This window comes from Panthera onca, chromosome A1 (genome assembly GCF_046562875.1).
Source record: "Panthera onca isolate mPanOnc1 chromosome A1, mPanOnc1 haplotype 2, whole genome shotgun sequence".
NCBI lineage: Eukaryota > Metazoa > Chordata > Mammalia > Carnivora > Felidae > Panthera > Panthera onca.
In genome coordinates this window covers 207,058,321-207,082,584 of record NC_138339.1, presented here as the reverse complement: position 1 = coordinate 207,082,584, position 24,264 = coordinate 207,058,321, and the positions used below count along the sequence as shown (strand labels likewise).

Genomic DNA, 24,264 nt, shown 5'->3' with positions numbered 1-24,264 from the left:
ACCACCTACCTAAGTTAATTCTGTTCGCATTTCATATATGTGTGTTAAAGCACTGAGTGTTCTCTTCCCAATGGTGCATTATGCAAAAGATTTAAAAGTATGATTTAAATAATATCTTCATTATACCGTAAAATAACTCCAATACTCTTTGAGTTGTCGATGAATAAAGATATCTTTCCAATGAACAGAAAGTCAGATCGTATTAGCATAGTTTGCCAAAGAAATGTTAATCATATATATTTATTCAACTATTACTTGAGTACCTACTCTGTGTCAGCTCATGTCCTGGATGATTGAAATATAGCAATAAACAAAATAAGAAAAAAATTTGCCTACCCTCATTGCAGTCATATTCTAGTAGTAGTCGGAAAGCAATAACCAAATACATAAGTGAAATATAAGTGTGTGTGGGGGGGTGGTGGTAATTGGTTTTGTGAAGAAAACAACAGAGCACAAAAGAGTAAAGGGTATAGGATGAAAGAGTGTAATTTTTAAATACAATTATAAGAAAAGTCTGTTTTTAAGTGGTATTTGATTGAAGACCTGAAAGAAGTGAGAGAGATATGCAAGCTGCTGTCTGTGGGAAGAGTATTCCAGGCACAGAAGGCAGCAAGTGCAAAGCACACACAACCATGGCTACATTTCAGAAACAAGTAAATGGGTGAGGAGATGAGTGACAGTGAATGAGTTCAGAGAGGTAACAGAGAAACACACTGTGTAGCACCTGGTAGATCACTGTATTTTAGCGAGATGGAAAGTACTGAGAAGGGACGTGTTGAATGGAAATCAGGACGTGTTGAATGGAAATCAGGATGTGTTGAATGGAAATCTGGTTAGGGATGCTTTAAGTTGATTTGCCTATAGACGTTTATACGGTAGCATTGAATATTCAGTTGCCTAGGCAAGACTAGAGATCACAGGGAGGTCCTAAGTGTATCAATTATCAATTGGCAGGTGCATTTAATGCCATGAGAATACATGAAATCACAAAAAGAATGAGTGTAGGGAAAAAAGTGGATGCTTTAGAGGACTTAGAGTTGGGGCACTACAATATTTAGTGGCTGAGAAGATGAGAAATCTGGGGGTAAAAATTAAAAGAGTTGGTCTATGAAGAAGGAAGAAAATCACATTGTTATGATTGTTCATATATATATATATACACACACACTATACATTATATATGTTATTAATATGTAACTTTTAGCCACTAAATTAGTATAGTTATTTATCCTATATCAAATATAGTATTTCTATTACATATGTCATGTATTATATGATATAATAAATTTATATAATATTATACAATATATATATAAAATAAAATATTTTATACTGGACATTGTATATAAAAGACACAAAAACTAATCCTAAAGTTGTTGTTATTTCCTCCCTTTGAGAAGGCAGATAAGGAAGGGCTGTCATCTCAATTCAATCAGGCATCGATCTGGATCAGCACTGGGTTGCTGTTTTAGTTAGATTTAGCCACCTCTCTTTTCCAATGTCTCCATGACAAGATGTATTGTGTATTTGCTTCAGGTTATCCCCTAGTGGGACTTTGTCTCCTAAGTGCCATCAGGGTAAAAGAACTCAGCTTGGCTGTCCAGCCCAACCTCCAGCCCTTGACATCATCATCTAAGCACTTAGAAATGTCCTACAGGGAAAACAGTCATGAGCTTGGAGGGGTCTCTCTAGATCCAATCCAGCATATCAGCCCATATGGTTATCACGAGTTTTGATACTTTCTCTCCCCCCACCTGATTAATCTACCTAAATTAATCTACCTTAACATCCCTAGATTAAGTTTAACTCTCACCCTGTAAATAGAAAAGGTCTGACAGTCTTAAACATACCCAAGAAGGGTTCTTTCCTCTGTTATTTTAGTTCATCTTATCTTCTTCACCTCTGATGTTTTAAATGTTAATTCAGCTTTTGTTTTCCCTAGTTGTCGCTGTGAAAGTGATTTGCTCTTGCTAGCTACTCAACCGTACTTGGAAGTAGAAGACTAATTAGTCATTATCTTTATTCACACTTTGATAGTACAGGTTTCCCCCACTATCCAAAAGTACAGCACTCCGGTGAAAACTTTCTAAAGCCAAAACGGCATTAAGCAAAGAAGCAATGAACCACTTCAAAAAAAATCAAAAATCCTCTTTGATTGCTTTCATTTAATGAAAACACACAGGTCTGTGATAAAAGCAAAGGGATGTAAGGCATAAAGCGAACTTTCAGATAGCTGCAGAAACCTGTATTTGAGCATTTGAAAAAGGCTAATGAGTGACATGAATTTCAGCATAAGTGGTGGAGAAGTATCTATATAGTACAATCATACATAGGATAATGTTTTACTAATGAGCAAGGAGATTTGGATGGGAAGAGAGGACTTTAGCAATTGCTAGTGGTGCAATGTGAAGCCAGTTTTATAAGTTCTCCAAGCATCATGCCCTGATTAAAGATTCAATAAAGGGCACTCTCTTTGGAAACAACCATTCTAGCTCATTCTCAAAGCAATCTATATAATACTTGAATACACCCCCAGCATTGTGAGTGATACATAACCCAAAAAACTGATCACAACACTTTCTCTCCCTAGTAGCACTCTCAACTAGGGTAAGAGGCACATTCTAATGGAAATAGCCACATTTGGCTTCCTGGCACCCAGGTCTCAGAGAACAGGAACTTAAAAAGTGCATCAGAGAACTAATCAATTGCCACCACTCAGAATCATATCTGACATCTATGCTACTAACCTGCAAGAGTTTCATCATTATTTGTAGTTTTACCAATGTAAATAGTGAAGTCCTCCTCCATATCAAAAAGTTTAGGTCAAGAGTTATACTGAAAGATTTCTAAGATCTCTTTGGTGAATAAAATAACTCTTTTCACCATTTCTAGGATGAAAGACACTATTTCTGCCAAGAGCAACTGCTCAGTAATGTTGATTTTATGTTGTGAATATAGACATTTTATCGTTCAAGGTTGGAAACTGTAAGTAAGATAGCACATGCTATTTATGTGCCTTTACAAAATTAGATTGGATGATACCTAACAGGTAATAAAACACAATGATTAAGAACTTGGGGTCTGGAAAAAAAATTTAAAAAAAAAACAGAACTTGGGGTCTGGAGCTGGACTGCCAGATTTCAGAGGACTTCTGCTCCTTCCTAGCTGTGCAACACCAACAAGCTAATTATCTATGCCTCTGTTGTCTTTTCCGTGCATTGGAGACCTAATACTGCTTACTTGCACAATGTGTGTTAATATAAAGTCCTTAGAAAATTGTCTGTCACAGAATGAGCCCTAGATAAATATTAACCTTGATTATAACAGCCTTGTTTTGTTTTTTTTTTCTTCCCCAAATAATTATCATTAACTTCTCTGTCTCTTCTAGTTGTTATTTTGGCTTCACAGGGCAGAAAACTTCTCAAAAATATATCCTACACATCAGACTTTTATTTTTAAAATCTTATTATCTTTCCAAAGAAGTAAAATTCTTGAAAATCACTGTTTTTCTTTGTTCAGGAAACAGTATTTTTAATAGACTTATTCAAGTAATGACATTTCAAATGTCAACTCTTTTTTTATCCTCCCTCCCCCCTTAAATACATGGTGAAGTACTAGTTGTCCTTGGAGACACCAACAAGGTTGTAAAAAGAATCTACACACCCCAAAATCGATGGGAGATGGGCATATGTAAATTAAGTACTTATAAAGTCTGTAATTTCTATAGACTCACAGGGCTACACAGAAAAACCACAAACTTATATAAGGAAAGGCCAGAGAGGAAAAAGGGGAAATTTAGGTATTAAATATATATAATCTCAATTTTATCAACAAATGAAAATGACACATAAAATTGTAATAGATGATACACCAAATGTATATGGTGTTGTCTTTTCCTGGCAAATTGGAATTCATGTATATTTTTAAATAACTCAAACTCATCGTGGCCATTGTTTCCCTGGAGCTGATAGATGGCATCACATTACTTAAATTCATACATGTAGAAATATCCTGTCCATTTCTTTAAACGATTTTAGTGGTTACAAAGTCATTTAGAAATAAACGAAAACCAGGTAAGATGTAAATCAATATGAGTTCTGCAAAATAACAATAATGAGAACAGCTATAGAATACTTTGTTTCTCCCATATAATTATTTAATACAATTTTTGAATCCATATAGAAAGCTTTATTTTCAAATATATTTCCTCTTTTTTTGGGATTCTGTGATTTAATGAATAATGTCTACTAAAATTAATCTACTGTGAAGGAATTAAACATTTTTACCAAGGCATAAAACTAAAATTTGGGATAATATAGTTTAAAAAAATAATACAGTGTAAAGAATGATAAGCCTTAACTGAGGAAGGTCACACTATTTGACTGGGGTGTCAAGTTCAAGATGGATTCACATGGAGTGGTCAGATCAAACAGGGAGATAGTACCAGCCAGATCATTTGGACTAGGATCAACTCCTGAGGGCATAACAGATGTTGCAGGTAGATTACTCTCCAAATAATCTATCCTTTTTGCTTTACCTCTCTTGTGAACTCTAAATTATTTTCAAATTTCAGCGATGGTTATAATGTTTTTGTGAATCTTTCCTTCACTGTCCCAGAAGTTAGGTACTCCAGTATTTCTTCATGATCTCCTAGCACCCTGACCTTGCCACTATCATCATGTTTTATTATATCTTATGATTACATATTGCAATTTTTAAAACCAGATAAATATTTTACCCTTGTGAACCACTAGAATACGGAGATCATGTTTTATTCATTATATATCAACATAAAGTAGCATAGTTAAAAATACATAGTATCCATTCAATACGTATGTTTGTTGACTTAAATGAAACTTTCCATTTCAATTGTTTTAAATGCATAGTTCATGGTTTGTCTATAAAAATATATTTGTGTAAGAAACAGTCATTGTAGCTTTGTCACATCTCTGAAGGCAGTTTTTCACTCAACTTGGTCCTATTCTTCTTGTTCACCATGTTGTTCTCATTAGAGAACCCCCTCCCTGTTAGCATACCAGCATGATAATACTATTTCCTTTTTAACAGTTTTTCTGGATTTCCCAAATACCTCTCTTTACTGCACCTTTGTCCAAAGTGCCTCTCATAGAGCTAACTAATCACAGATGGCTGCCTCTCACGGGTAAAGCAGTACATAATTCTAGCTATGTGCTAGCACATTAATGATTAATCATACTTTAAAATATCTGTTACAAAAAGTTTTTAAACACTTAAGTTTTAAAACACATAGCTGATTTCTAAAAAATTCTTCAAACAGGTAACCTTATTTCTCCTCTATAAAAAGCATCAAATTTATGTTGTCATTTTTCCAGCATAGTGACATGTCAGCATACGAAAACAAATTTGTTTTCCCCTTAGTCTCACCTTCTCACTCATTCCTTCCATCATCACACCTATCTATAATTCCAGAATTCAGTTCTATAAAAAAATCTGAGTTAATTAATGTATATGGTCTCTATATCTAGAGACCATATTAATGTATATGGTCTCTATATCTAGTCTATACATACACTATTATATAGACACTTTTTTTTTAATAGAGGAGACTCACATTGACCAAGCATGCAAAGTCTGATTGTTTTCCCCATATTTAAAATGTATAAACTCACAATGAAATATAATCACAGACCCAGCATGGTTATGTCCCTATGACAAGTCTAAAAAATTGAGTAGGAAATAAACAACAATGTGTAATCTTCTAAGTCAATGTATTCTCCCTTGTCTCCTATGGGAGGGGATACTACCTTGCCAATATTAGCTTATCTGCCAACATTAACGTACAAACACAAGATTGGATTGTCAACCAGTCTCCCTACCTCATTTCCAAATCTTTGAGGAGATTTAAAGAAGACTTCTTTGCTAAGTTTACAGCCCAACCTTCAGAGGAGGTTATTAGTATGTTCTATTTCAATATTATTTTAAGGGGGACAACACATAACGTTTTCCTTATTACCACAGGTAATAAGTACTCAATATAAAATGTGTATTTTTTCACAAAATCGTGATAGAAAAGAGGCAAACAAATAATTTATTACTTACTTGTTCCATATGCTTTGAAAATATCACATAAATCTTCATAGTAACCACTTGACACATATTTATTATCTCCCTTTTTTTCAAATGAAGTGGGGCTCAAAAACATTATATAACCTACCCAGATTGCCTGTGGGGCCAGGATGCAAACCTAGGTCTAACTCCATGGTGTACTTTCCATTATAAGTGGAGAGCCATAAGCAAAGAATCCTGCTATAACAGCAATCCATTTGCAGACTAAAGGACAAAGATAACTACAACAAATCAACAAACTTACTAAATCAACAAAAATTAATTTTATATGCCTATAATAATATGCATAATTGTTGCTGTTTTGCTCAGTAATTAAGATGCAAACAGCTAAACATTTAAGTATATGGCTTTAGTTAATATTAAAAAGTCAAAGTATTTCTAAATCAGAACAAAGAAAAATCTTAAAACAGGAAGAATTTCTACAATTGTTTTATGATTTTATTTTATTTTTGAGAGAAAGAGAGATAGACCACAAGTGGGGGAGGGCAGAGAGAGAGGGAGACACAAAATCCGAAGCAGGCTCCAGGCTCTGAGCTGTCCACACAGAGCCTGACAAGGGGTGCAAACTCATGGACCTTGAGATCATGACCTGAGCCAAAGTGTGACTGATGCTTAACCAACTGAGCCACCCAGCTGGCCCTAAATAGGAAGATGTTCTAAGGTCTTACTTACTTAACTAATCTGAGCCCCCTTAATCTTCTATTGAAAATGATCTTCTAATTAAGTGGCGTTTGTGTGAACCAGATCACTTAATAGGTAGCATGTGAGTGACCTCAAAATCCTTTGTTTCAGAAAAATAGTTTCCTGTTACAGAAAATACCTCCCCTACATTGCCAACAATCTAAAAATGAGTGGCACATATCGATCAACAAAATCGATAAATGATCATTTTAGGTGGACATGGCAAAGGAAAAATTATACAGTAGTTAGAGCTGGAATTCATGAAAAACAGAAAATAAAAAAAGTCCAAGAAAAATAAAACAAATTAGGCTTTTTCTAGCAGACCAAAACACCTTTCTATAATTCCAGAATTCAGTTCTATAAAAAATCTGAATTCATTAATATATATAGTTTCTCTATGTAGTCTATATGTACACTATTATATAGACACTTTTTTTCATTTTCTTTTTTTTTAAGTTTATTTATTTATTTTGAGAGAGAAAGCACAAGTAAGGGAAGGGCAGAGAGAGAGAAGAGTGAGAGAGAGAAAGAGAGAGAATCCCAAGCAGGCTCCGCATTGTCAGTGAAGAACATGATATAGAGCTTGAACCCACAAACCATGAGATCAGGACCCGAGATGAAGTAAGACACTTAACCAAGTGAGCCACCCAGGCACCCCAAAAACATAAGTGTTCTTAAATTGACAATTAATCAACAAGTTTGGATGGAATTACTTTACATAGTAGACTAATGGTAGGCAAGAAGAGGAACAAAGGTTGGGACCAGAACAAAAGAGACCTTGAAATATGTAAATCCTGTGCATAGTATTTTCCAGAGTCTTGTAAAATGACTGAAAGATGCTCTGTCCCTGGCATAACATATTTTCTACCAGCTACTGAAACCAACACTAATCTAGATGCTGCTGTGAAGGGATTTTGACAGATTCAGTTAAGGCTCAAAACAGTTGACCTTAAGATAGGTAATTATCCTAGATGAGCTTTATTTAATCAGGTGAGCTCTTAGAATAAGATCTTCTAGAAATCATAGATTTGAGCATAAGAGAGATTTGAGTCAAAGGAGATTCTTTGTTGCCGGCTTTGAACCCTAGGGGGCTATCTGACAAGGAATGTGAGTAGCCTTAGGGACTTGGTAACAGCCCACAACTAATATCCAGCAAGGAAAGGGCATCTCAGTACCACACTGCAAAAAAATGAAGTCTGCCATATCCATATGAGCTTAGAAAACTCCCAACCTCCAGATGAAAACACATCTAGCAACACCATAATTTCAACCTTGTAAGACCTAAAGAAGAAATGTCAATCATGCCATGCCTGAACTTCTGACCCACAAAACTACGAGCTAATAAATAGTGTTTGAGGCTGCCTGTTTATAGTAATTTGCTACAGAGCCCAATATAAAGCCTTCATCTTTCATTTCTTATTTAGTCTCATAAGGTTACCATAGGTATAAATTATACACAAATAAATGTACATATTAATGTGTATAATCCGATGGTATAGACATATGCAGATTTCCATAATAACATCACCACAATCAAGAGAAGGGACATAGCCAACATCTCCCTCCCAAAGTCTCCTTATGTCCCTTTGCTTTTTGCTTTCTTGTTTTGTTTGTTTGTTTGTTTGTTTGTTTTGTTTTGTTTTTACATAGAAACACTACTTTTATTAACAAGTTGGGGCCACGATGGACAGCTTCCAGAACAAAAATAAGACAGTCCCAAGGCAATGGAGAGTAAAATTGTAGCAGACAAGTTAATACTCTTCACACTCATCCTCTCCCTCAGTACTATCCATCATCCTCATAATCCTTCTCAAGGGCAGCCATGTCCTCATGGGCCTCAAAAAACTCTCCTTCCTCCATGCCTTCACTCACATACCAGTGAACAAAGGCACGTTTGGCCTATATCAGGTCAAACTTGTGGTCTAGGTGAGCCCAGGCCTCACCAAATGGCTGTGGTGTTGCTCAGCATGCTTACACCTCACTATACTTTGGCCAGGTCTCCACCTGGTACCACAGTGGGAGGCAGGGAATTAATGCCAACTCTGAAGCCAGTGGGGCACCAGTCCACAAACTGGATGGTATGCTTGGTCTTGATAGTGGCAGCGGCAGGACTGACATCTTTGGGAACCACGTCACCATGGTACAACAGGCAGCAAGCCATGTATTTACCATGGTGAGGGTCACATTTCACCATGTGATCGGCTGGCTCAAAGCATGCATTAGTGATCTCTGCTATAGTAAGCTGTTCGTGGTGGGCTTTCTCAGCAGAGAAGTAGGGCCGTATGTGGCCAGAGGGAAGTGGATGTGAGGATAGGGCACCAAGTTGGTCTGGAATTCTGTCAAATCAACATTCAAGGTTCCATCAAATCTGAGGGAAGCAGTGATGAGATACACAATCTGGCTAACAAGGCGGTTAAGGATAGTGTAGGTTGGGCATTCCGTATCAAAGTTTCTATGACAGATGTCATAGATGACCTCATTGTCTACCATGAAGGCACAGAGAGTTCCAGGGTGGTGTGGGTAGTGAGGATGGAATTGTAGGGCTCAACTACAGCAGTGGAAACCTGGGAGGCTGTCTTGTTGATGTCCATAAATATTCTGCTGCTCCTTGTCCCACCAAGAGTTTGCTGACACCCAGACAATAAGGAGCTTTGTGAAGTTGCAAAAAGCCTGTCTCATAACATTGAAAAACCTCCACTGAAACAGTTACCTTTTTTTTCCCCTTCCCCTCCCCCATGGGTTTCTGTTAAGTTTCTCAGGATCCACATAAGAGTGAAAACATATGGTATCTGTCTTTCTCTGTATGGCTTATTTCACTTAGCATCACACTCTCCAGTTCCATCCACGTTGCTACAAAGGGCCATATTTCAAAAAAAAAAAAAAAAAAAGAGGTTAGAGTGGGAGAGAGCCAAAGCATAAGAGACTCTTAAAAACTGAGAACAAACTGAGGGTTGATGGGGGGTGGGAGGGAGGGAAGGGTGGATGACGGGTATTGAGGAGGGCACCTTTTGGGATGAGCACTGGGTGTTGTATGGAAACCAATTTGACAATGAATTTCATATATTGAAAAAAAACAAAAAACAAACAAAAAAACCAAAAATAAACGCTAAAGTTAAAAAAATTAAAAAAAATAAAATAAAACAGAGTTGCCTTACTGTATTTAAGAAGGTGGCGATTCGTTTAGGTTAATTCTTAACTCTCTATTTTGTTGTTATTCCTTAGGCTAAAACTCAGGGATGAGTCTATGAAGATAGAACCAAAGCTTAATCTGAGAGACCATATCTCTTTTACCAACATTTTCACTGACTCTTTCATTGACTGAATAAAATACTGGCATCTGGATTCTCTTCTCTGTCAAAATGAGTCTTTCCCGGAAGGTTGCTTTTTAGGTAAACATAAATCTAGGACAGTGATTCCCATATAATTTCCATGCTAAGACCCACCTGATTTCTAGTATAAGTATAATTTAGGGTTAAAATACAACCTAGTTTAACCAACAAAAATTATTCAACAGAACACCTTAGGATATCATGATCCAGTTGTGCATTGCTGTTATCAAAAGTAGGAAGGTTTTCCTTCCGCAAATCATAAAAGACTAGTAGGAGTCACATTAATTTTAAGATGAGAAAACTAGAGCCCAAAAGGCTAAAGGAAACATTTACTTAGGGTATGACTTACTAACCATTTTCTTTACATACAATAAACCAATTAATAAAATGGTAATGTAAAATGTCAAAATCTAATGTTCTATAAATATAACAAGTGAGAACTTAATCAATGTTTAAATAAAGAAGACATTTCCTAACCATGAAAATAAACCAGAATAAGAGAGCTCTGCTTTAATGTTGATAAAAGTGTATCCTTAAGAGAAGGACTCTAAGATATTTTCCAAGGAAGCTATCACACAAATATTACACAAGGAAAATGTTATAACTCTGGGTACACTTTGTTTCCTCTCAATGCATCTGAATTCAAGACCATCACAAAAATTTAGCTTCCACATTTCTAGATTTAAATTTTGGAATTTCTCACTTATATTTTATAATCTCAACACTCCCTTATAACAAAATCACTGCCTCCCATGTGGAATTTATTAGCCTACATTGGCTATCTAGATTTCTGATTCTCTCATCCTTCTAGTGATGATGTTCGGCACTGTGTTTTCTGATCCATCATTGTAATCTTGCAACAGCCCAAGTCCAGAGCTGAGAAATGGAAGTCTTACACACTTACTATGCACATCATAAATGCAACTGAACATGAGGCAGGTAGTTTCTGTTAATTCACCATAGCCATAACATACTCCTTGCACAATTTCTAATACATAGTCAGCTTATTTGTGAGTCATTAGTTTTAAGAAACAACTTATTTCAACAAGGATTTCTTGTCCATATAATATGAAGAAGGCAGTCTGGTGGGTGATGAAGAATCACATAATAAATGGCAGATGATCCTGTGCATTGAGAATCTTATGGTCTCTACAGACTACATTGTGCATACCTGCTCTGATGGAGTTATACTCCCCTCCCCATATCCAACCATCCTGACCAGAACAAGGACCAAGAACTTCATGAGGGTAGAGCCAGGACTGGCCCAAAAGAAAGTAAGGTAAATTTTGTCTCGTAACCTTCCCAGTACTCCTCTCCTGGTGTTACCTATCTCTGCTTGATAGCAGTCTGTCTACTCATATTCTTATCCAATATTTTATAATGCATTAGCCTAACCTCTCTTCTTCTTCCTCAAACTGGGATCAGGTTCCAAAATTATCTTTTAATTCATCCCTACAACCATCAATCTCCCTTTCCAATCGCCTGAGTGTGAGAGATAGTATGTTCGCCGGGACTTACTACAAGCAAGGTATAAGAAAATGGTAACTTTATTCAACAACATGCTTAACACTCAAAAAGTGTTCCTTGTACGGATTTTTTATACATGTAATATTACTAGAAAAGTAATTTAAAATAAAAGGCTATTCCCTCCATGCACATATATACCCAGAAACATGAAAACAATATGATGTAATCTGTAAGTAGCGTACTGGAATCTCAGCTTAGGCATTTATTATCTGTGTGATAGTAGGCAAACTAATTAAATTTCATGAACTTGAGTCTCCTAATCTCTAAAATGAAGATGGATAATAAAATAAAGATATATTTCATAGCAGTGAGATAATAAGTAAAGTTTTAGCAGAATACCTAGAGCATAGCCGACTCTCAGTAAATGCCGTTTCCACATTATTCAGGTAACAATGGCAATCTAATCTACCAAAAACAGGTAAGTATTTACTGTGCTTACTATTACAGTATCTATAAAACATGTTTTAAAAATTTATTTAATAATTGCAATTGTAAATGATAAACTATGTATCTAATTTCCTCATTTAAAAAAATCACACAAGCAAGTCTAGAAAGTAGTATAATCATTATATTGAGGAAACTGAAACCAAGAAAGGTTAAGTAACTTGCTTTGCATCATAATATAATTAATAACAAAGTCAAAGTATGTCTTTTTTGACTTATTTATGTGTTCTTTTTTTAAATTTTTTTAATGTTTATTCATCCTTGAGAGAGACAGAGACAGAATGGAAGTGGATTAGGGGCAGGGAGAGAGGGAGACACAGAATCCAAAGAAGGCTCTAGGCTCCAAGCTGTCAGCACAGAGCCAGAGGCAGGGCTCGAACTCACCAGCTGTGAGATCATGACCGCAACCGAAGTCAGACGCTCAACCCACTGAGCCACCCAGGCCCCCCTTATTTATGTGTTCTTTTGTCACCCTGTGCTGACGGCACAGGGAAGCTCTGCCTGCCACTTCAACTCCGTGTCTCCACAAGCTCTCCATCTGACTCATTCTAGACACAGAAATTCCATTTCCTCTTTGCTTTTGAGGTATTCACAAGATATACTGTGACTGGCTCTTTTTATTTAAAAAAAAAATTATTATTCATTTTTGAGAGAGCGAGAGAGAAAGAGAGAACAAGCAGGGGAGAGGCAGAGAGAGAAGGAGACACAGGATCCAAAGCAGGTTCCAGGCTCTGAGCTGTCAGCACAGAGTCCAGTGCGGGGCTCAAAGCCACAAACTGTGAGATCATGACCTGAGCTCAAGTCAGACACTCACCTGCCTGAGCCACCCAGGCGCCCCTGTCTTTTTATTTTGAATCTCCTATAGTGAAGATTTTCTCTGGCTAAATATTTTACCATCGATATTGTTTCTTAAAGTTTCCTGAAATTTGGCCCTACTTTAGGCCAAATTTCGGGATGATCCACAGATAGCAGGTAGAATTGAGAAATTGAAAATTGCAGTCAGGACAATCCAGCCTTAAGACAATGATTGGGTTTAAGAATGGTCACGTGGTGTAATTCTGCCCAATGAGATGTTAGAGGAAATGGGCTTCTAGGGCTTCTCAGAAATTGTCCTCTCTCAATAAAGAACAAAAGACATGCGATTCTCTTTTCCTGTCTGTATATTACTATTTAGATGTAACACCTGGATTTACAACAACCCATAAGCCATCCACCTAAATTAGCAGAGGAACAAGGTGGAGGGACTTAATGCCACCGCTAATCAGATAAATGAACTAAATCTTGAAGCACTCTCCCTCTGGACTTTGTTAGGTAAAATAACAAATACTATTATTGATCAAATAAGTTTTAGCAGAGTTTTCAATAGCTGCAGCAGAACACATACCTCAAAGTGACCTAGTGATGAGCCTCTACTAGGATAACTTATTCTTTGTCTAGTGCTCTTTAAAAATTACAACATGCCATGCCTGGGGAGATACACCTACTCATACTTGGTAGAAAACTGAAATTTTATTACTGTATGGAAAACCCTTTGAAACAATTTAGGGAAAGTAGCACATTTCATTCTAAAATGTAAATTTTTCTTAATCAACTCTCCACACTGCAGCCAAAACAATAACATATAAACTAAATGTCTTAAACTTCCTTAAAATTCCTTTGATACACTCCCAAGTCTGTTGCTTTCGCCAGTGTTTCTCACCCATGGCTGAACATTTTAATAACTCGGGGAGATCTTTAGAAATAATGATGCCTGAATTCCCTACCTCCAGAGATCATGACATTCTAGGTCTGGGTATGGTCTGGGCTTCACGATTAAATGTGAAGCCAAGGTTAAAAACCCCTGCCCTAGAGATTAATTAGCTGGTTAACGGTAAGACCTGAAGGTTTATATATACGTGTGTATATATACACACGTATATATACACAGACACATACACTTTTTCTTTTTTTAAGTCTCCAGGTGATTACAAATTAGCCAGAATTGAGAACCACTAGCCTATGAGACAAAGTACAAATTCGTTACATGGGATACAATACATTTTATTATTTCCCTCCAAATATTTTCAAACTGCCTTCCTAAGCAGGGACTCCTCTCTTGCTTTGTGCTCCAGCAACTCTACATAAATTGGAATTTAACTTCATATAACATAAAAACTCAAAACCAGTGGCTGAAATAGAATAAAAATGTATATTTTTCTCCTATTCAAAAAAAAAAAAAAAGAGTTTTAAGGTACACATTGATGGTTCTAAAGTGTTATCAGAGTCCCACACAACTGTGTGTTGTTTTTTTTTTATTGGCTAAAACTTAATCATATGGATAAATACAGCTATAAGGCAGACTGACTACACTGCCCTTATAAACAAAGTTAGTGTTCTAACATATATGAGAAACGAAGAATAGATATTGTTTGACAACTAGCCTTATATGCCAAACTACATTAAACTGTCCCAAACATCATGTTTCTTTTGTCCCTATGTGCCTTCATTCAACTCTCAAGCATTACTTCCCCTTCAAGTCCCAGCTCAACCATCAGATTAGCCACAAAACACACTGTCCCCTTAGTTCATGTAAAAATGATTACTCCACCCGCTCCTTTATATAGGCAGATATCATTTTATGGAATTTTGCTTTATTGTCATCGGCAAATATTTGCATTTTTTACAAATTGAAGGTGTGTGGCAACCCTGTGTCAAGCAAGTCTATCGGCATCATTTTTCTTTTTTGTTCTTTTTAAACAAATTTTTTTAATGTTTATTTATTTTTGAGAGAGACAGAGACAGAATGCGAGTGGGTTAGGGGCAGAGAGAGAGGGAGACACAGAATCCGAGGCAGGCTCCAGGCTCCCAGCTGTCAGCACAGAGCCCAATGAGGGGCTCGAACTCACAAGTTGTGAGATCATGACCTGAGCCGAAGTCGGATGCTCAACCGACTGAGCCACCCAGGAGTCCCAGCGTCATTTTTCTAACAGCATTTGTTCCCTTCGTGTGTCTGTGTCACATTGTGTTAATTTTCACAATATTCAAACTTTTTTCATTATTATTACATTTGTTATGGTGATGTGTGTTCAGTGATCACAATTCACTGAAAGCTCAGATGGTGGTTAGCAGTTTTTAGCAGGAAAGTATTTCTAATTAAGGTATTTATATTGTTTTTTCAAACATAATGCTATTGTATACTTCACAGACTACAGGAGAGTGTAAACATAACTTTTATGTGCACTGGGAAACCAAAAAAACTCATTACACTCACTTTACTGCAACATTCACTTTATTGTGGGAGATTAGAACCAAACCTACAATGTCTCCAAGGTATGCCTGTACAGATTGATATCCCACAACCTAAAATATTGCATTGCACTTACATGTTGACATCATTCTCTTTCTTTTCAGACCTATTAGCTCCTTGAGGGGAAAGAAAGCTTTAAAATATGAGTATTTCTGGCAACTAAAGATACTGAATAGAATAGTGGTTAAAGCACAGACCCCGGCTCACACCCTGGCTCCACAACATAGGTTCTATCTGTAGAAATTAGAGAAGTCACATAATACCACAGTACCTCAGTTTCCCTGTCTGTAACTTTACATTTGGGTTGAGTAAATAGTGCCCATTTGATAAAGTTATTATGAGAGTGAAGTGAATTAATAAACTTAAAGTACTTCATATGGTTTCTGGTACATGGTGAATGCTATAGTAGAAGCATCTACAATTGTGACTCTATCGCCCAGCCTGAAATAATGCTACATTTATTGAATGAATGAATCATCCATGTGAATTGACTTATAAGTTTTAAATTATGAAGAGATTTATATGAGAGGGATACAGAAGCATGAGACATTATCTTCACAATACAGAAGCTGAGACGATTGTAAAAATGAAAATGCTAGCATCTAATGTGCTACTTTATATGAGGGAGGTCTCAAATCCATGGAACATGTAATAAATGGTACCATTCAGAGGAAGTATAGTTCATTGACAGTAATTGAGAGTAATAAGGGGAAGTTTCACGAAGGAGGTATAGTTCAAGCTCGATATTAAAGGATGCACAAAGAAGATGCCAGAGAAAAAGCATTAGAGGTGATCTAGAAATGACAGTGTGGTCTGGTTTTGAGACACGGTGAGTAGCTTGATTGGAACAGAGCTTTCAGCCTGAGATATAGATTTAACAAAAACAGATTTAATAAGCATTTCCTGCATCTGAGCAATGTTCCAGCCACAGCACTAGGTGTTTTCCCGCAAGTGTTAAGGGAAAAATCTGGATAGACAGAGCAAGACTATAGAAATAAGGAGTTCTAAGAAAACTACGAGAATACAGATTTAATGTTGGTAAGGAATTTCATGAGGAACCTAGTGTATGAAAAGATTGTGATGTGGTGGTGTTCAGGAGCACTTGATAAAAGAATGGTTTAGAATCAAGAGGACAGCTAAGACATAATGCCTCTAGTAAAACACACTAGATCGCATAGCACACCAGGTACACTTGTCCCAGAGCATTAGATTCCCTATATAAACAAGTTTCTGTAATACAACTGGGCTAAAATGTCTTTTCTTTTCTTCTTCTTTTTTTTTTTTTTTGTTGTTGTTCAAATGTTTATTTTTTTATGGGGGGGAGGGGCAGAGAGAGAGGAGGACAGAGGATCCGAAGCAGGCTACATACCGATAGCAGAGAGCCCAATCTGAGGCTCAAACTCATTAACTGAGAGATCATGAGCCGAAGTCAGATGCTTAACTGACTAAGCCACCCAGGTGCCCCCCCATATGTCTTTTCTAAGCGCATTGTGGAATAAATAGCTGGGGGCGGGGGAGATATCTACTTTAACATACATTTACATTCATACTTTTATTGACATGTGTGACATTATTTATTTTAAGATTATGAGGCGAGATCATGAAGCTAACAAACATCTCTTTCCCCCATTATGTTGAATCTCTGAAAATGTATCTACATTGATCACCCTGTTTGAGTTTAATAAAAGTGTGGGAGGGGCTCCTATTTGAGCCTCCTCAAATATTTTTGTTTAAACTCATGCTTTAATACTTGTTTTAACAACAGTTTTTATAGGGAAGCACATCCTTTCTGGAGGCATTTTCTTTGCGATTTCCCCAAATTCTCTGTAGTGGTTAAAAATATTTCAGCAAGAAGAGATTAGATACCATGATACCAGTAAGATTGTGGAATAGGAAGCCCCAGACCCTCCTTGTACCCACGGAGACACTGATTCAACAATACATGCACCAATTTTCTTTGTGTGAAATCCAAGAAATAGTTAAGGATCTCTTACACCCCAGGCAAGTGAAAAAACAGCCAAATCAAAGCTGGTAGGAAGAATTCTAGTATCTTCTTACCACCATTCTCTATCCCCCCAGTGCAGTGCCACATGATCAGGAAAAAACTCCCAACTCTTGGCTTCTCCCTGGGGAACGAAAAAGAAGACGGGACCATATGGCCAATTTACTGGCTTCTCAGAGAAGGTACTTAAGGGACTGGCTTCTGTCTTGCCTGTCTCTGAGTATAGACAGGACCTAACATACTCTAGATGCCTGAAGACCCCTAACAAAAATGATCATGGAGCATGCTGCTGCTCCAGAGGGTCCAATGGTATAAGAGACAGAGGCCAATACAGTTCACTGGCCTCCCCTCAGGAGAGAGAGTGAAGAGTGGAGTGTACATCCAATATTCTGGCTTTTCAGGGGCCTCTTTGAGGAATTAGTGTCTAATCCAATTTTGCTCAATAAAGGATCCCATATACTCTAGATGCCTGGCAACCTTTGAGAACAAAAAAAAGTAGGGCAGCATGTTATTGTTTCAGAGGACCCATGGTACAGCTGATAGACAACAGAGGGAGGAAGAGATTATGATGTTAAAAAGAAAAGAAAAGAGAAAAGAAAAGAAAAGAAAAGAAAAGAAAAGAAAAGAAAAGAAAAAGTGGCAAATCCGTCTAAGGAAACTACAATTCCATAGAAAAGGTTTGAAAGGCCCCCAGTATTTCCAGGGCTGACTGGTTAAGGTCTTTCCTTTGAAAGAGTCCTTAAAGACTAGGAAAGGTGGCTGTTTTTTGTTTGTTTGTTTGTTTGTTTGGTTTGGTTTTTCTCCAAGTATGTGGATACCAGTACAAAGTTACAAGGAATACAAAGGAAAAGAAGAAAGGTCCTAATCAAAGAAATACAATAAATACTCCATAAACAGACCCAAAAGAAAAGAAGATATGTGAATTACTGGACAAAAGGATGATATGAATGACTGGAAAAATTTTCAAAATAGTAGTCAAAAAGATGCTCACGAGTACAAGGAAGTGACACATGACAAAATGAGAATTTCAATAAAGAGATGGAAGATATAAAAAAGAAACAAATTTGGAGCTGAAAAATAAATGAACTGAAAAATTCACTGAAAGGTTCAAAAATGGACTTGAGCAAACAAAAGAATAAAAGATCATTTGAAATTTCCCAGTTAGAAAAGCAGAAAGAAAAAAGAAAGGAGAAAAAAACTGAAGAAAAGCTAAGGACTTTGTAGAATACTGCCAAAGAGACCAATATACAATTTATGGACGTCACCAAAGGAGGAAAGGGAGAGAAAGGGGCAGAAAGTTTATTTGAAGAAATAGTGGCTGAAATTTTCCCAAGTCTAGGGAAGGAAATGAACATCAGATTCAAAAAACCCAATGATCCAAACTGTTGAATTGAAAGAGATTTATACTCTGTAAGTCACTTTTAATTTAGTATAAAAATTAAAAAAAAAAAAACAAAAATGTTAACAATAATTAAAATGACAAAAATTTGTTAATGGATACCCAATAGAAAATGATGTAAACTATGACAACAATAACATAAAGTGTGGTAAAAGGGACTAAAAGGGTATAGTTTTTGTGTGTGATTAAACTTGTTATCAGCTTAAAATAAATTGTTATGACTAAAAGACATGTTATGTAAGACCAATGATAATTACAAAGAAAATATATTTAAGATACAAATAAGAAAGAGAAAGAAAGCAAAGCATGTCAACACACACACCAAAAACAAAACAAAACAAAACAAAACAAAACCCACAAAGAGTCTAAGAGAAGCAAAGAGACACCAAAGAACTACAAGACAGAATGAAAACAATTAACAAAATGGCAATAGTAAGCCTTTCCCTACCACTAATTACCTTAAATGTAAATGAATTAAATTCCCCATACAAAAGAGAATAATTAAATGGAGTTTACAAACCACAAAATACAACTATATGCTGTGTACAACAGACTTGCTTTTAATTTTTATTTGTTTACTTATTGGGAGAGAGAAAGAGAGAGCATGTGCACGAGAGAGGGGCAGAGAGAGAAGGAGAGAGAGAATCCCAAGCAGGCTTCATGCTCAGCACAGAGCCCAGCACAGGGCTCAATCTTGCGACCATGAGATCACCACCTGAGAGAAAATCAAGAGTCAAATGCTTAACTGACTGAGTCACCCAGTCGCCCCAGATTCACTTTCAATTTAAATTCAAACACAGTCTGACCATTAAGGAAAAAGATATTCCATGCAAATGGTAAGCAAAAGATAGTAGAAGTAAGTATATTTGTATCAGACAAAATAGACCTTATGTCAAAAACTCTTCAAAGAGAAAAAGGACAGTACATAAAGATAAAAGGGTCAATCCACAGGAAGATGTAAAAATTTCAAATACATATACATGCAACATCAGGCCACATTAATATACAAAGTAAATACTGACAGATCTGAACAGAGAAATTGACAGCAAAATAACAACAGAAGGAGACTTCAATATCCTATTTTCAAAAATAGATAAAACATTTAGATAGAATATCAATAAGGTAAGAGTAGACTTGTACAACACCATAAACCAATCTACCTGACAGACAGAGGATTCCACCTAACAACATAATATATATTTCTCTCAAGAGTACATGAAACATTATATGGGATAAATTACATGTTAGGTCAAAAAACAATGCACATATGCAGTAGGATTGAAATCATAGCAAGTATCTTTTCCAACCACACAGAACGAAACCAGAAATCAACAGAAGGAAAACCTAAAAAATCAAAATATGTAAAAAGTAACACATTTTATTTTTTTTATTTTTTTTAACGTTATTTATTTTTGAGACAGAGAGAGACAGAGCATGAACGGGGGAGGGTCAGAGAGAGGGAGACACAGAATCTGAAACAAGCTCCAGGCTCTGAGCTGTCAGCACAGAGCCCGACGCGGGGCTCGAACTCACGGACAGCGAGATCATGACCTGAGCCGAAGTCGGCCACTTAATCGACTGAGCCATCCAGGCGCCCCAAAATTAACACATTTTAGAATGACCAATGGTTCAAAGAAGAAATCATATGGGAAATTAGAAATTATCTTTAGACAAATGAAAATGAAAAAAAAACATTAAAATTACAGGATGCATCAAAAGAAGTACTAAGAAAGAAGTTTACAGTGATAAATGCCTATATTAAAAAAAGAAAGATCTCAAGTAAACTAACTCCACACCTCAAAAAAACTAGAGATAAAACAAAGTAAGCCCAAGTTGTCACAAGGAAAGGAAAAAAAAAAAAAGATTAGAGCAGAAATAAATAAAATAGGGGCACCTGGATAGTTCAATCAGTGAAGTGTCCAAGTCTTGATTTCAGCTCAGGTCATGATCTCATGTTTCCTGAGATTAAGCCCCATCACAGGCTCTCCACTGACATCACAGAGCATTCTTGGGATTCTCTCTCTCAGTCTCTGTGCCTCTCCCCTACTTGTGCTCACATGCTCCCTCTCTCTCTCAAAATAAATAAATAAACTTAAAAAATAAATGAAATAGAGACTAGAAAAACAATAGAAAAGATCAATGAAAATAAGAGTTGGTGTTTGGAAAAACTGACAAAATTGGCAAAACTATGTAAGAAAAAAGTCAAATAAATATAATTAGAAATGAAAAAGAAGACTTTAAATCTGATGCCACAGAAATAAAAAGGATCAAAAGAGACTAGTATGAACAATTATACATTAACAAATTGATTTGTTAATGGATATCTAGAAGATGGGGAAAAATTCCTAGAAGCAAACCACTAAGATTGAATCATGAAGGAATACAAAATATAAACAGGCTAATAATGAAGGAAAGGTTAAATAAGTAATCAAAAACACCCAGCAAAAGAAGGTCCAGGAGCAGATGGTTGCATGGGTGCATACTATGAAATATTTAACGAAGAATTAATGTTAATCCTTTTCAAACTATTCAAAAACAATTAAAGTAGAAGGAACATTGCCAAACTCAATTCATGAGGCCAGCACTACCCTGATACAAGAGCCAGGTAAGGCCATGACAAGAAAATTAAATTAAAGGTCAATAACCCTGATGAACATAGATTCAAAGACCTAAAAAAAGTACTAGCAAACCAAATGCACAGAGCATTAAAAGGATTATACATGAGAACTGAGTTAGATTCATCCCTGGGATGCATAGATGGTTCAAAACACCCAAATCAATAAATGTGATGTGCCACATTAACAGAATGAAAGACAAAAAAATCACATGATCACCTCAATATAGATGCAGAAAAAGCATTTGATAAAATAAAACATCCTTTCATGGAAGAAAAAAAAAAGATAATTCTCTCAACCAATTAAATATAGAAGGAATGTATCTCAACAAAATAAAGGCCATATATGACAAACCTACAGTTAACATCATACTCCATGGAAAGAAAACTCTTCCTCTAAGGTCAGGAACAAGGCAAGGTTTCTCACTCTCATCACTTCTGTTCCATATATATTGGTGGAAGTCCTAATAAGAGCAATTAGGGAAGAAAAAGAAATAAAAGACATCCAAATGAGAAAGAAAGAAGTAAAACTGTCTCTATCTGTAGATGACACGATCTTATATAGAGAAAATACTAAAACTCCACACGTGCACGCACACACACACACACATGCACACGCACACAAATCCCAGAACTAATGAACAAATTCAGCAAAATTGCAGGATACAAAATTGGCATACCAAAAAATCATTTAAATACTGATTCCATTTACAATAGTATTTTTAAAAAATAACCAGAATAAATCTAACAAAAGAGGGGAAAGATTTTCCACTGAAAACTACAAAACATTGATGAAAGAAATTAAAGAAGACACAAATAAATAAAAAAATACTCCATGTTCATGAATTTGAAGAGTCAATATTGTTAAAATGCCCATACTACCCAAAGAAACCTACAGATTCAATGCTTGCTGTCAAAATCCCAATGGCATATTTTATAGCAATAGAAGAAATAATCCTAAAATTTACATAGCATCAGAAAGTATCCCAAATAGCCAAAACAATATTGCAAAAGAAAAAAGCTGGAGAAATCTTACTTCCTGATTTTAAAATACATATCAAAAAATTAAATTAAAAAATATGTATATCAAAGCTTCCATGATTAAAACATCATTGTAATGGCATAAAAGCAGACATATATATTAATTGAATAAAATAGAGAGTCTAAAATGAGCCCATGTATACATAGTCAACTGACCTTCAACAGGGGTGACTGGAATACACAATGGGAAAAGGATAATCACCGTAACAAATGGTGTTGTAAAAACTGGACATCCACATACAAAAGAATGAAACTAGATTCTTATCCTACACTGCACAAAAATGGATTAAAGACTTAAATGTAAGCCCTGAAACTGAAACTTATGATAAAAAACATAGGGAAAAAGCTTTCTGACATTGATCTTGTCAATGGTTTCTTAGGTATGACATCAAACACACAGACAATACAAAGGAAATAGACAAGTGGGACTACATCAAACTAAATACTTCTGCACAGCAAAGGAAACAACGGACACAATGAAAACACAACATTACCAAAATAAACAAAGATAACAAGTGTTGACAAGGATGTGGAGACATTGGAAACCCTGCACACTGTAGGGGATGTAAAATGGTCTAGCCATGAGGGAAAACATTATGGAAGTTCCTCAAAAAATTAACATTAAACTACTGTATGATTCAACAGCCTCATTTCTGGGTATATATACAAAGAACTGAAATCAGAATCTCAAAGAGATATTTGCATTCCCATGTTAATTGCATTATTCACAACAGCCAAGAGGTGGAAGGAATCTAAATGTCCATCAACAGAGCAATGGATAAAGAAAATGTGTTCTATGCATTGAATATTATTCAGTCACAAAAAAAAAAGAAAGAAATCCTGTCACATACTACAACAAAGGTGAATCCAGAGGGCACTATGCTAAGAAAGTAACTTAGTTACTGAAAGACAAATACTACATAAATCCACTTACATGAAATATCTAAACTAGTCAAACTCATTAAAGCAGAAAGTAGAATGGTGGTTGCCAGGAGCTGTGGGAAACGGAAAAAGAGAAGTTGCCATTCTCTAGGTATAAATTTTCAATCATATAAGACCAAAAAAAAAGTTCTAGACATCTTCTGTATAATACTATAATTATAATTAACAATACTATACACTTAAAAGTTTGTTAGGGTAGATCTCATATTATGTGTTTTCTACCACAAGAAAAAAGAGAGAAAATAGTTATGTATTTTAAGTTCAGTATTCCTCAACTAAAACCTTGGGGAAATTTATAATTGCAAATTTCCATATCTCAAAGGTAAAATAGTTAATTCAGCAACGTACAGATAACATCAGTTATCCAGGATCTTAGTTTAGTTTAGTTTAGTTTAGTTTTGTTCTGTTCTGTTTCTGCAATCCTGAATATTGGTTTGGAATCTAGCTTGTTTCTTTAAGATTGTGGGATAGTCTGACACTTTTAGGTATTAAACCAGTTGTGGTATCTGGCTTGGGTATGTCTCTCATAGGTCTTTTTTATTTGAAAAAAAAAAATCTTTTTCCAGAGTGCAATCATCAGATTTCCAAAGTCTTATTTGCCAGTAGAGGACTATATCGTCATACGCCTTTGCCCTAGCTTCCAGGAAGATGGCTTGCAAAGTGAGTACTTGGCAATTTTAGACTCTCTCTTGGTAGATGCCATCTTCAAGTCAATAAAATAAAATAATTAAAATGAAATAATTTCAAAAAGAAAAGAAAGGGAGATCGGCACTAATGATTGAGTAGAACTGGCAACCAATTCCACTACATACTTCTTACCCTTGTGCCGTCTTCCACAAAGCAAGGTTAAATATTTATGATCTACCAATTATTCTATGGGTTAAGTCTTAGAAT

The 24,264-nt window shown here is 35.9% G+C and overlaps 1 pseudogene; it reads right to left on the bottom strand.

Annotated features, from left to right (window-relative positions):
• Window positions 1-8,537: 8,537 nt before the first annotated feature.
• LOC132680567 (tubulin alpha-1C chain pseudogene) lies at window positions 8,538-9,276 on the bottom strand (annotated as a pseudogene).
• Window positions 9,277-24,264: the final 14,988 nt, after the last annotated feature.